Consider the following 15,396-nt stretch of genomic DNA (forward strand, 5'->3'; position numbering starts at 1 on the left):
AAATAAATACTACTTGTTCTGAACCAGAGAAAATGCTAATTTCTCATTAAGGAACAAAAAAGCGAAATGCCTTTGACTATTAGATGTTTTGAAAGCTTTAGCCTCTTCAGCTAGGGAGGAAAGCAGGCTTAAAATCAAGTTACATAAATACCTGCAAATATGTTACTCATTCTGCATATGCCCTGTTTAAAAACTTCTATGAATTCTCTGTTTAAAAACTTCTCTGAAGGCTTTTTCATTTCGGGATCAACAATAATTATACAAAACAGTCACCCGTGTATGTGAAAACGCGGCTGTCTCACTCTGTGTTCTTTTTCAAATACATGTTGTTTAACCATCTTATTGGTACAACCCTCTCCAGGTGGGTTTTTTTCTACAGATGTAGTTTCTTCTGAAACTGTACCTCTCTTTGGCTGAACCAAATGAACAAACCAGAAGATTCTGGATGCATGCTTGATACTTAGCAGAGATGAAGACACAGATGTTTGTGCTGTAGGGACTTCAGTTTTCACTCTTAATTCCCCAGGGCCTCTGTCTTACTCCAACAAAGGTAGAAAGACCTTTTCCCTTGTCTTCAGGAGAATTTGGTTTATGTCTCTCTCACTTCCTAAAAGTATTTTGAAAATCCTCTCCTGATATATAATATCAGAATATAATACCAGCTTGCTTCTACTCAGAAGTCATACTGTTAACTTGTCTGACATCACACTAATAAAAAAGGAGGGCCTACAACCTCCAAGGCTCCTTTCTGCTGGGGTGGAGATTCATTGACAGTGCTCTACACAAAGAATTTTACTCTCAACTTTGAAATTCATTTCCAGCTGACTGATATTAAAATCATTGTTTTGTTTTGTTTTTTGTTTTGTTTTGTTTTGTTTTGTTTTTAACCTCAGAAACTTCTCAATCCTGACAAATGTTAATGCAAAACCTATGGCATCAGCATGACCTGGCATCTACCCAATCTCTGCACCTGCACAATTATAGCCAAGCTTTCCTAAACATTTCTTCCCTAACAGCTTGTTTTTTTTGGGCTTGCTGTTGTTTTGTGCCGTTTTCCCCACTTTTCTCTTTTTAAACACCAAATGCTTATGGCAGGCATAATTTTTCAAATGTTGTTTTGGAGAGTTTCTCAGAGCTAATCATATATGCCCCTTGAGAAGGTTTGCAAGAGTGGCCCACACCTGAAGCAGGAGTTGATGACTTCCAGCAAAGATACCAGCAAAGATCCACAGCCACCTGGCTTGCCTGAAGGGCAGCAGGAGAGGCTGCTTAAGGAGTGCAGAGCCAGCAGGTGCGTTCCGCTCAGGCCACTCTGACAGTTCCCACTCTACCTATAAAAGCAGAGCTATCAATCACTAAACAAGATAAGCCAGCATTTTACTATTTTCCTAACTTTTCTCGCTCTCTTTCCCTGCTGCAAACAGCCCCTATTCTGTACCAATACACAGTCAGGTGTGTTTACACACAAGCCATTTTTTTCTGACCTGTCAAGACACAGAAAATGAATTTCAGCTCATTATCAGAAAGGGAAAATAACCAAAACCAAACCACTTCGAAGGTGGAGACCGGGAACTAGATACTTAGCTATGTTAATTGCCCAAGGTCTTCTAATTTCAGTCTCTCTGTTGAGAATCTGGCGTACAATATAAAGAAATAAGGATGTTCACATATTAGATGTCTTTTTCCCCCCCAAAGGATTGGATGTAGATCTGTTATGTCAAGTTTATAATACTTGAATGGGTAAAATAAAGTAGGAGCCAATGGACTGATAATTCTTTTTGTTTATGTTGATATAAATCTGGAATAAGTCCTCAGAAATCTGTTGAAATGTGTACAGATGTGGTTACATTTGGAATTTGCAGACCTCAGTATGTTTGATCAGGACCTAAAGGCCCATTTATTTTTAAACAGACCCTCTCCAGCTACAGCAATGGAAGAGTTCTACCAAGAAACAGATGGTATGTAATGGTCTGCAATTTGACCTTTCATGTAAGGTCTGAGAAGTATGTAGTGGGTCAGTGTTACTGATTGGTAATTGCTAAATCCAGGAGTTCCTATTTTTGGATCAAAAGGAAACCTGTAACTTGTTATGTCAAAGCTAAATCATGCCATTTGTATTCAATTTCATTAAGCTTTCTCTATTCAGAGATACGAAGGAAAACAATGTCTGCTGTAGGATTTTGATCATGCTGACTGTTAGATCTAGACTGTCATTCAGGACTTCCTAGAGAAGCTTGTCTGTATCTTGATTGCTGATCTAACCTTTAAAAAAGAAAACACAATCCCTCATATATGAACTTCTTTTATATTGTCACAGTTTCATCAAAATATTGGTCTGTAAGTGCTAACAAGAACTAACTTATCAGTCTGTAAAATTATTTGTGGATTACCTGTGGGATGATGTGTTTTTTAAAAAAAGAAAGAACAACTGGGTGACTACAAAAGAATAATTAGAATTTGAGACAATCTTCGAACAATGGAAATTAACAGTTGCAAAAAAAAATCAGACTGATACAATATGATTGAAATTCTGAACTTGTGTTAATCAGAAGGGATCCACTGGTTTACTATGGCCCCATAAGTTTAGCTGATTTGTTTTTGTAAAGGACAGCTAAAAACTTTTATTCAAAGTATTGATGGCTTGGCTTCATGAGAAAAGATTTGGGAAGGGCTTTACCCATGCTTACTACAAGCACGATGACTAAGGGCAATGTGGGATAGGCAAATCTGGTTGGAAAAAGGCTGCTTGGTCATTCAGGATGTTTCTGAGCAAGACTGTCTTCTCCTGGGTCAGTCTCGAGCGACCAATGTCCTGAGCTGCCCACATGCAGGTTTATATCTGCAACTTCCAGTGCACTGTATCACCTGCTGTTTTGACCCTTGCCTGTCGATACAGGCTTTGAAAGAGTGAATAAACTCTTTGGGTCTGTGCAGTGGATTTTTTAGGGAGGCACAACATGCACAGAACTGGCCCCACCCTTTACACCTGAGGTTTATCTGCCATAGCCTAACGAGCTTGGACAGTGACAGCAAAGTCCTCATGTCGTAGGTTCGGTTAGAGTGTCCTTCTCTTAGATGGAAGACCTTACAAGGCTAGACAAGCTCCACCTGCCTGGGTGTGAAGTTAGTTTTCCTTCTCCTATTGAAGCATTACAAGCATGCAGATTCACACAATGTAAAGGAGTTTCTATTTATGTAGAAACATTATTGTATTATATAAATTTTGAGAAAGGACATTTGTGCTTTGTTTTTTTCCCCTAATTTTAATTTTTTCAATTGCCTTTGCTGTAAGATACTCTGAGAAAATTTTCTAAGAAAAGACTTCTGTGTTTCAAAACATGCAGGCATTATTAACATCTGTTCCAGATACTGGGTGTTTGCCTAGGTAGACATTCATTACTCGTTTTAAAAGAACTATTATAGGAGCAATGTAGACACCCATGATTGCCTTTGTAAAATGTTTGAATAATGTAATGGCTTATATCTCCCTTTCTTGTTAATAGGAGCATCTTTGTCCATATTGTGGAAAGAATTATTTAAAGACTTTCATTTCAGGCAGGTTATGAACAGTAGGCAGGTTCTTAGGCAATTTAATTTCCCTTGGATACTGGTCACTAACTTTTTTTGAAATTTAAGTATGTGTTGCTAGGTAGGACTATTGTCTTCTGAGACTGATTATGATCACTATCCTCTAGACAAACACCAGTTTCTGGAAAAGTAATAAACCTTATCTTTAATATTGGAAAATAGGTCCAAACCAGAAAAGAGATAGTGAGTGAAATGGTGCAATGGGACTTCTGCAGGATTTTTTTGTTTGGTTGGGTTTTTTTTTAGCAAAATGAGGCAGTGACTCACATTTCATTGCATTTTAGCCAGCTGATGGGAATTGAACACCCTTGCCATTTTTGTGTGACACTGCTTACATTTGTACATAGGTGGACATGAACTTAGACTTAGAACTTGTCTTAGTGAATGACTATTACTGCTCATTCTAAGAGTATTCCCTGTGTGACTTGAGCAGGCCTGCTTCCAATGGGACCTTCTTGGAAAAACTTTTCTTACCAGTGGTAGCACTTAGGCTGTTTGATTCACCAAAATGAAGAGTAAAGATTGTTTTTACACCAACAAAACATCTAAGCTCTGCAGAGACAGTGAATATAAGCTGACCTGCCCTACATATGCAACACATTTATCTCACATTGTGTTTGTCCTATAGATATTTAAATATGTCAGCAGATACAATAAGGCAAATATGCCAAAAGGATGTCCTGAATTAGAAAGGTGCTTAAGCCTATATTTAAGCAAATAAGCAAAGATGTAAGGGCTTTAGGACTCTGCTGAGTCAAAGTTTGCATGATTAAATTGCAACCTGAAGACCTGCACGTTTGAACATGAGAGATACCACAAAAAATATAATTGTAGGCACCCAAATGATAATTGCACATCTGCATAAGGAGTGAGAGAGAGAAATCTGAAAGGGATAAAATACAAGATTGAACAAGTGATTCGATGTTTTGTTAGTTAAGACTGATACTTTGGTATGCTAAGTTATTTTTTTTTAAATAAGATCTGATGGAAATTCCATTAGTTTCAATGATCTCTGAATTATATCACCGAAAAGGGAAGCATTTATCTTCTGTATAGAATTCAGGTAAAGTAAATGAATTCCCTTCTACCTTCAATGTTTGTTAGATTCATGTTAAATAATTTTCAATGCTAGACCTTTTGCTCCTTTAGCAAATTAAAGGAACATTATCTTTAAACAGTTTATCCCAAACAATACTAGCTTTTCCTGAATTAGGGCTCTTTGAATGAATTCCAGGTTCATCTGCACACACCTGTGACCCTTGGGAATAAACTGTCTCAGTTTTGAATTTAAAACAAAAGTCAGAAATGTAGGCAGATAATTTTTTTTTTTTAAATAGACTTGGAACAGAGATCTTCTGGGGGATCTTTTAAATTTAAACATTGATTATATTTCTTCAGGCTGAAGCAACATACCGGCTTCTGAGAAATCCAGAACTGCAAGGATTCGCTTCACAATGTTTTTGGGTCTTTTCTCAAAATATGTTAACATAAGCACTAGTCACATATGAGATTGATTCCATTCTCTAATGCAGTTAGAAAAACTTCCAGGCAGTATCCTGGACTGATAATTTCATCACTAAAAGGACTGCCTTGCAGAAGTTGTCTCAGAAGCTGCATGAGCAAGACCAATTTCTGGACATTGCACTCTAGACACAACTAATGGCATAAAAGCTTTAAATATTAATGTAGAACTTGCTTCCACTGGTTTTATGATATCCACTGATGATATTCAATATAAACAGAAGAACACTACTTGGCATATCAAGTCAGATACCAGGCTTGCTAAAATAACCTGCAAAAACAATGGAAGGAATGTCTGAATGCAGAAAGCATGAAAATTCTTCTGTTTTGACCTCAGTACGATGCACAGAAAAAAAGAATTACACATCAGTGCTGAAGAGGTACAAAATATCTTCTATCAAGCCCAGCCTGATTTCAAAGAGTTTTCACAAGGGAAGTAAAGGGTTGCTCAGTACAAGAAATGCAAAACCCATGTCAACTCACCTCAGCAGGGAAAATGGAGATGAAAAGAGACAGGTATGAACAAATAATGCGACCAATGACAAACTTGCTCATTTGTAATCTGTGACTGACACTTGACACAGATGTACTTCAGCTATCACAAACAACATGGGTAAGCCCCCATGATTCCTAAGGTCAAAGAAGCCAGGGAACAGGTACAGCTATCATTTATACAGGTGTAAATCTCTAGTAATCCATTGCAGCTCACTGAATTCCTTTGGTTTGACACTAGGTAAGCAGTGTCTGAAAAGTGAAGTTTTCTTTTCTAAAAAAAATATATATATATCTCACATTCACAATTTCATGCTGTTACAGTAATAAGCAAAGTGTCAGAAGCACTTCAATATGCACTAGGTTACTTTCCTCACATTATTTTATCCTTCCTCAGCTTGAGCAGGAGAAATGCAGAATAATGAAATTTGGAAGAAAAAGAATATTTATAATTAAAATAGTACTGCTATACACACTTCTTTTTCAAATGGCATCTCAGAACTTCTACTGATGTGGGACAATAAAAACTGTTTCTGAACTGCACATATTTTCACTGATATGATAAACAGCCAAATTTAATTTTGCACTACCGACACTAATATTATAATTACATATAATCATAGAATCATAGAATAGTTAGAGTTGGAAAGGACCTTAAGATCATCTAGTTCCAACCCCCTGCATTGGGCAGGGACACCTCACACTAAACCATGCCACCCAAAGCTCTGTCCAACCTGGCCTTGAACACCACTAGGGATGGAGCATTCACAACTTTCCTGGACAACTTATTCCAGTGCCTCACCACCCTTACAGTAAATATATCTATATATTTAATGGAACTAAAAAAAAAAAAAACAAACCAAACAAACAAAAAAGAGTATACAAATATGAGATTTCTAGGAAGAAAATGCTAGTTTTACACGTGACCATTGCAAAATAAATCATTCAGTGCCACACTTACTTTTGTGGAAAATCTACCTCAGGAAAACATACTTCTGTGTTTCTATTTTTGTTTATTTCTATTGTGCAAGAAGGACCAAGTACGCTTAAATGATTAAATGCTCTTAAGTTTCTTTCTTCATGTAGTGGGTAGCAGACCTTGGGAAATTACTGACAAAAGACCTTATGACTGTTGAATTTTTACCTGGCATCCAGGGAAGATGGGACAGACACTCAAAAGATGGCAGAAAATTCATCAAGGTTCAAAAAAATATAGAAACCATATTTGGTTCAGGAGATCCTCTGAGCTGAAAATAGATGGATTCTGAAAGAATACCCATGGGAAGGATCAAACCTTCTTGCAATCTGTGAGGTGTTTCCTTTGCAGGCCTCCAAGCAGAACTCAAATCCAGGCTGACTTGCTCTCACACCCTACACCCATTCCTTCAATGTGTACTCTTATCTTAAGATATCAAGACGTAAAACTTAGGGTAGGACAAATAAGACCAGATTATAAAGTTTCACACTTGGTAAACAGAAGATGAGAATCTGATGAACAAAACTGTAAAACATCCTTCCTTTGATTTTTTTAGGCACACGAAGCAGTGCTTCTGTATTTCAACCATTATTTTCTCTGCTATTAGTCAGATATATTTTTCAACCAATTTTTCTTTTGCTGAATATTTGTAACTGTGGCGGAATTCAAAAATACTACAGAACATAGCACAGAAAGTCACACAGTGAGGAATATAGCCTTTGTTTAATTTCAGTTTTTGGAAGTGATAGCACTTTCAAAAACTCTTTTTAAGAAAAAGACACAGTCTGCTACAGGAATGATGCCATGTTTTGGCTACAAGCCAATACCTGAAGCACACTTTTATGCTATTGTGTTAACGGACATTATTTCTGGTCAGGGAAAAGAAAACAGAACATGAAAATCTGGAAGGACTGGAAGGAAATAAATTTTTGCTAGGTTGTTAATAAAAAAAATGCAAAGTAAATACCAAATAAGGCTGTAGATTAAATGCTAATACATTGATATGGTTCTGTCAGGTGATCTTGAATTGGCAAGACGTTGCCTACATAAAGTCATTGCCTCTACAAAGGTGTCTTCTTTGAGGCTGAAAAATAAAAGAACCTTTTGCTTTTCTTTTTTTGGGTTTGACAGAGAGGTTTTTTATGTCTGGATATGTTCTACATTTTAAAAGAAATTGAGTCAGTTATAATCCATTATAAGTCAGTAAGTTTTCTAAACTACCCAGGCTTACTAGTTATAAGGTTTACAAAAGACAGTCTTATTAGAAAAAGAAGAGACTGAAGAGATATATTTCTTTCTAAAAATCTATACTTAGGCTTTGGCTGATGAAATAAATTTCTGACTCTCTAAAGTTACCTTTTCCCTTTATGTATCCCAAAGTAATTTGAAATGACAATGCTCTGCAAATGTAAGTTTGTCATATTGCAATGTGTCTGAAAAGAGTGTATCATACAGATCTAGCCAGGGGGACTTTAGGATAAGATTATATTTGCTACTGTTTTCTTGAAATTATTCTGAGGGTGTAGTTGGAAAAACTGTTCAGCCTCAGAATATTCATTGTGAGCAGAAACATTCATAATCTCAGTTTCTAAAAGGGTGTTACAGTGTTAAGAAAACAATACTCATCCAACTATTTATGCCACTAGTACAGAATGGTGATTTGTTTCCCTCTAATGGTGACTGGGTCATGTATTGTTTGGTGAATAAACTACAAACTTTCACCATAGACAGAAACTGATGCTCTTTGACTTTACATTTCAGTAAGATCATGTTTATTTTCATCTTATCTTGGAGAACTAAAATTAGATCAGTTCATTTTTGCTTATAAACAGTTTCACTTGCAAATACTCCATGCTCTAACACTTGCACTATTCACAATATAAAAAAGCTTTAGAGGCACTAAAGCTATAAATCACAGTGTGGTAGAGTAGTCCAGAGTAATACACTGAAATTTAGTTTTGGTCCAATATATTAGTGTTCTAACATATCTCAGACAAATGAACTCTACACAAAATTAGGCAAAACTGTGGCATGCCCACTTTCTTTGTCTCTAGCATTGTTAGCATTTTAATGCTACAGGCTGAAACGTTACCAAATACCATAGGAACATGAGACATACTCTAGAAAAACATGAGATCAGTAAGACAGGGCAGGTGAGTGCCCCCTCTATGGTGCAGTGGCTTCTGCCTAAAGACAAATGTGGCACCTTTTGAGCCACTACTGTAAAAAGCACAGTGCTGTGGACAGTAAGAGCAGCAGCATTTATATTTTTGTATTTCATCTATTAGCACTATAACTAAATGAAAAATCATGAAAGCATGTCGCTCTCTTGAAGTCTAGAAAAGGCTGTAAGAAACTAGTAGTTTTAAGGAGAAGTAGCCTGAGAGACAAGGAAGCTTTTGTCAGTAACACAGCCGCATACACCCACTGGGTACTACCTGAACATGGTTTTGCCAGATCAGGATTTTCCTTATTTGAAGTTTTTTGGGATGAGGAACTCTTCTGCTCAAATAAAGCAGAGAAAAGTCTTCTGTTTTTATTCAGACTAAGTACCCTTCACTGGACATGAGTGTCAAAGGGTGTGAAAGTGTCATGCATACTTGTGTGTCTGCAAGGAGCGTTTTCTTCATTTTGATTTGAATGAAACAGAAATGAAACATCTAAGGAACATGCTCTTCCCACTTCTACAGTTGTGCCCTTAACACTTCTCAGGGGCACTTCTCAGAGCTCTTTTTAGTGCAGGCAATAAACCTTTCATTGAACTAATGAGTAGAATACAGACAAAGGCCATCTTTCTAAGACAAAAAATATCACTTTAAGCTCAATGACATTTGCTCAGGAATTCTGATAGTATTGTGGTACTTGAAAGCTACAAGCATCTCACCTGGCTTTATTTTTACTTTTTCTTTTTTTACTTCAATACAGTCTAAGCCCCTGAATTTCTAGGGATTGTATGCAAACAAATTACCATCGCCCTCTAAAGTACAGTGCACTTGTCAGGTCCATTAAACTGTAAGAGGAAACCGATTGCATACTTATGTTACACAATATCTGTTACTCCTGATCTTTTGCAAATAGTGGCTGCAAATAAGTAGTTTGTGTCCCTCTTAATTTCTGTTCCTTAAACTAGTCATGGTAATGATCGGCTTTAATAGAGCAAATGTTAAATGTGGAAAAGGAAGTATATGTAATAGATGATTAGGGGAAAAAAAATAAAGAAAAAGAAAGCAGTTAGGAAGAAAAACTCCTTACAGCAGATCAGTGTTAGACAGAACTGCTGTTTCTCTGTGCCTTTGAAGTCCAGCTTTTCTCTTTGGCAGTCATAAGCTAGGTTCTTCCAGTTTCTGTGTTTTTTCTTTCCCCCTTTATCCAGGTAAGAACGTATTTAACAATCCAAGTATTTTGTCAGAGAAATTTTGGTAATTGTTTTCACTTTGACCAAATAATTTTACCAACAAAATTCTCCAGTATGTCCATATTGCAGGTGTGACCTGATCATAATGCCAGGATGTCTGTTTTCTTACATTTTGCACAGCTAATGCAGATCAAGAGCTTTGCAGTAACTGGGAAATATTTGGTTGTCTCATATAGGTTTACAGTCTCATTTCAAAGATTAAAGGGCATCCAAAATGACTACATGGATCTGGAAGATCCAGTGCAGGAGTTGGACACTTGATCGCTTCTGATTCAGGCCAAGCAGGTATCCTGTGGTGCCTAAAATGACAATCAGTATTTAGGTGCAGTCAAGTGAATTTCACTCAGAAGAGTGCATGCTGCTTTGACTGCTAAGTTTCTGTAATGTGTTTACAGTCAATGCAGAAAACTACTGAAGAACATGAGACTATGAAATCACATGAAATTGTGTCTCAGTTTAGCTGCTCCCACAGAGGTTTCCAAGGATAAAACCTTGATGTGTACTAGGCTATCCCACCTGATCCCTGTCTCTGTCTCGTAAGTAATGTGCCAGACAGGTTGGGTACACTGGGGCACCTCAGGCAGCACTAGGCACTTACATAGAATTAATTTACAAACTGATTGACTGAAGGTTATTGAATGAAGTCCTGTATATCCACTGTGTAGAATCCACTTCATGTCCTGTATCAGCTATAAGAATGAAGTCCTACATATTCACCATGTAGATGTCTACATCTCAGCTGAATAGCCTAGGTTTCAGTCATAATTTCTCTACTGATGTAGAGAGAAAAATGTGGGGGGGCTAGATAAGATTAGTATAATTTAGTTGAGATGGGATGTATTGTTGTCCAAGATTTCTCAAGTGCCTAGATCAAATCAAGACATCAATACCTTTTCTATCATATTTTTCTCATTCAAAAATGCAATCAGGGGTCATGGTATGTAACACATCTTAAATCTGAATATGTACTGGGAGAGAAGCTAAGTTTGTCCACAGTGTATCCATTTCCCAACCTGTGGCACTTTAGGAATGGCATGGAGATTATTTATTTTACCCCTCTTTCCTCTAAGTGAAACCACTTCTAACGAGTTAAAATTTTCCTGTGTCCTTTTGCGTGGGAAAATGGAGAACATGACCCACTCTTCTGTGGGCTCAGAATTCAGCTCTCGGGGAAAGAAAAGAAATTTGACCTTTCTGTTAGCCTGCACCTTTTGCAGTGCTTTTCATGGGTGCAAAGCAAGTCTCACTTGTTACCCCTTTATATAGTATTATTTCAACTGAGATTTGCCTTGTGACATCTTAATAATCAATATAACAGAGAATTAGATAGAGGAAAGGCTCTGCTACACTTCAGCTCCCACTCCACAAAAATCAGGTACACATATACGAATACCTTATTTAAATATTTGCATAATGCATCAACATATCCTTACTTTGAGGGTATTTTTTTCTGTGCTATAAATCCTCAGAAAATGTTAACCACCAATTTTAAGATGCAAGAGGTGAAAATAACTTGACAAATATTTTTTCCCAAGGTGGCAAAAACTAAAGACTATCAAAAAATGTCTGATAATGGCCTTTTGTGAATGGTGTGATTCAGGTAAGAAAAAAAGAAACAGCAATACAAAATAGCAGCGATTGAATTAAAAAGAAAAAAAAAAAGGTGGAATGGAGTGTCAGCAATTTAATGTGCATGCAAGTTTCAAACAAGATCAAACCCACTATGCTTCAGGCAATTTCTTCAAATAGAAAGAAACAACCTTCCATCATTTTTTTTTGTAGAGGTTCTCCGAGTTACTAAGTAACCTCTGCACTAAAACATTTCTCCTTGTAAAGGAAAGTAAGGGGTCAAAGCAGTGCCAGATCTTGCAGTTCCTTAAGCAGATCACTCGTCTGTGGAGTCAGGTTTGGAAGGAAGAAAGATCATTCTTTAAATAACCTGATCTTGCAGTTTCCCCTCTGTGTTTTTTTCCATCATGGGTTTCAGATGCTGGAGAGCTCTCTAAGAAAGTCTAATGCAGTATTTCCCAGCAGGCTTCTTCTTAAAAGCTTCTTACTAAGTAATTTTTTTCCTCTACATCCATGAATAATAGTAAACCCTTACAGTTCTGAATGTGACACTAAGTCCAGCTGGAGAGAAGGAACCAGTGTCAAATAATTCTTGGCTGTTGAGTGGGAAGTGACTGCTGCCAAAAATAGGTCAAATTATGATTTAACTTGACTTTACTTTTACTAGTATTCTGATAATTTCAGAAGCCCTATTATTTGTCTCTTTTGTATGGTTCCTTCATACGCTCTTTAGCTCTTAATCTAAGTTAATAAACTGTAACTTTATAAAATCTAGGATAAGAAGTGAAATTACTCTTTTATTCTGGGTCATTGTTAGTCCTTCATTCATTTCAAGCTTATTTTATATAATTATTACCAAATTTTTTCTTCCTTTTTTTTTTTTATTGCTTCCTTTACTTTTCCTTTTTATTTAATTTTAATGATGGGCACTTATTAAAATATCATAGTTCATTCAAAACCCCCTCACCACTGTTAAGTGATAGCAACTTTGCTACCATTTTGCCTGAAAGCTGACAAAGAAATAGCATCACTCACAGCCTGCTGCCCATGTGATAAACAAATTATTCTTTTAGGTCATAAGGCCATGTGAACGTCACTAAAACATAATAGCATTAACTCTGCTGTAAAAATAAATATTATACTTTCACCAGGAATCAAAAAATCCAAATATAATGTGAGTCACTCTTAAAGGACAGCTTTAATTTGAACACTGATGATGGCTGATTCACTTCCTTAAAGACTTTGTCTTGTAAACTTGAGAACTGTAAAAGCCAAATCCTTCCCTCCCACTTCATTCATCTATCCATTCACATCATCACCCCGAGTAAACATTTCCTTGCTTGCCTGCTTTAATCAATCCTGAGAGCCTATGAACTCCCATTAACTTACTTAACTACTTCATAGGGGGTATTGTAAGAATTAATTAAACAGTTCCTGTTTGGACACTGCTTTGAATATGTATGGTGCTGTGGAAATGCTGTGCTATTATTTAAGCAATAAATAATGAATAAATCATTTCGGTCTTTGACAGCTTTCAGCTCAGCTGCAGATCAGCTTTTTCCAGGCTTCAGGAGTCAATTACTGAGCATGGGGATGTAAATCCATGCAGTTTGGCATATGGTTGATTTCAGTACAGTCAGGTCAGCATCCACCAAGTGAAGATCAGGCCTGAATCAGAGCATCTCTTCACTTATTCTTGCTGCAGCTCTCAAGTATTAAAAGAAAGAACTTTCTCCTCTCTTTGCTTGGTCCCACCATTTATTTTTTATTTATTTGTTTGTTTGTTTATTTATTTACTTATTTATTTTCTCCAGAAGGTCTGAAGACTGGGAGAAACCTCCCTTTGGAAACAGAAAGACAGAAAACAGTACATATGAGACCCTGCATTTTAAAGATCAGAGGATGGGGTCCCGGGAGCATGTACAGGCTGCAGTAGAGGAAGAAGCTGACAAATCTGCTGTTTCTGAAGCTATTACCTTATCCTCAGTCCACTCATGATGCCAGGGTGCCCTCCATGTTCACTGTCAAACATGCACCAGAACGCCTGCCAACACCACTACAAAATTCTCAGTAATAAGAAACTTAAGATCACTGAGACAGTATGTTAGTGTTCACACAGTCCTTTCTTCAGGTCTGTAAGGTTCTAGAGAGAAGGTACACTATCTTTATTTGGTTTTGGACTTCTTTCCTTCAAGGCCAGCAACTGCATTGCTTTGAAATAAAATAATTCTTTCCAAGATTGCTGTTCCATACCCTGATTTTCAAAACATTGTTGGAAAGCATCTCATCTCAGTCTCCTTTCTTCTTCCTTTTGGTATACGATAGATTGGAAAATGGAGATTTAAGTACAATTAAAAACAGAGAATGAGTTTCTCTAAAATATTGCTAAACATGATTGTATGGTTGAATGAACTGTTCACATTAAACAATTTGAAGGACATTTTATCCATTTTCTTGATCCTTGGGAACAATGCTGTAGGAGACTGATGTGTTCATTTTCTAAAACTATCCAAAGGAAAAGTTACAGAAATACTTCAGCCTCTAGGTTACCCATGACTACTTTCACTGCTCATTTAGCTGCCTACTCCAGAAGATTCAGCAGTCAGTCTTTTGAAATGAAGTTACTGCCAGAGTAGCCCATAGAATCATAGAATGGGTTGGGTTGAAAGAGATACTAAAGATCATTCAATTCCAGCACTCTTGCCGTGGGCAGGAACACTTTCCACTAGACCAGATTGCTCAAAACCCTATCCAACCTTGCCTTGAACACTCCCAAAGATGTGACATCCACCTTTCAAATCCATGTCTCTCCAGTTTAGAGACATTATCCTCCATTTGAGCACTTCTGATAACTACTTTCTTTTTCATCTAGCAGCTTCATATTTTCACAGCAGAATTTTAAATTTGCCTATCAATAATCCACTAGCTTTATAGGCATTCTGAAACAAATGTACAGATCATCTATATATATTGTATAAATCTGGACAGTCATTCCATATTTGAGGTCACTTTTATTGGATAGCCGTTTTCACTCTCTAGAAAAATAAACATTTCCAGGCCACTAAAATCACATGTTTATCAAACAAGGAGGGGAGCCCTCTGGGTATGCTGAGTAAGAACTCAATAGAATCCAGTTTTAAAACTTTATGCTTTAATTAAAATGTATACGGATGTGTAGTCATTTCCCTGAGCACAGCAATATGGTAATAACCCTTTAAAAAATTCAGATCTCTGCAGTTTCATACTACATTTTTCAATCTGATCAAACATTCTTTTTCTCTCTCTAATCAGTACTTTTTGTGGTTTATGCATACAGTATTATATTTGATTCCATTCCCCTGTGGGTTATTATGGATCTTAAAGATGATGAGTAGAGAACTCTTAGAAACACTGAAACAGCAATATGAAGTAACACTTGTTCTCCACAAAGACTCATATACCTAAAAAGACATAGTCACCTTCCATGAGAAAATTTTGTTGGTTTTGCTGTCTTGCTCTGTGTGCTAGTTTTGGCCAGGACAGAGTTAATTTTCTTCATAGTAGCTTGTATGGGCTACCTTTTGTATAGCAGGGTTATGTTTTGGCTTTGTGCTGAAAACAGCGTTGATGACACAGGGATGTTTTTGTTATTGCTGAGCAATGCTTACATAAAGTCACAGCCTTTTCTGCTCTTCACCCCATCCCACCAGTGTGTAGGCTGGAGATGTACAGGAAGCTGTGAGGGGACACAGCCGGGACAAGGTGTCCCTGCCCATGGCAAGGGGGTTGGAACTTGATGATCTTAAGGTCCTTTCCAACCCTAACTATTCTATGATTCTATGACAGCTGACCTCAA

The sequence above is a fragment of the Neopsephotus bourkii genome, unplaced genomic scaffold (assembly GCF_033783945.1).
Source record: "Neopsephotus bourkii isolate Nb327-2 ecotype Australia unplaced genomic scaffold, CSIRO-AGI_Nbou_v1 NB_74, whole genome shotgun sequence".
NCBI lineage: Eukaryota > Metazoa > Chordata > Aves > Psittaciformes > Psittacidae > Neopsephotus > Neopsephotus bourkii.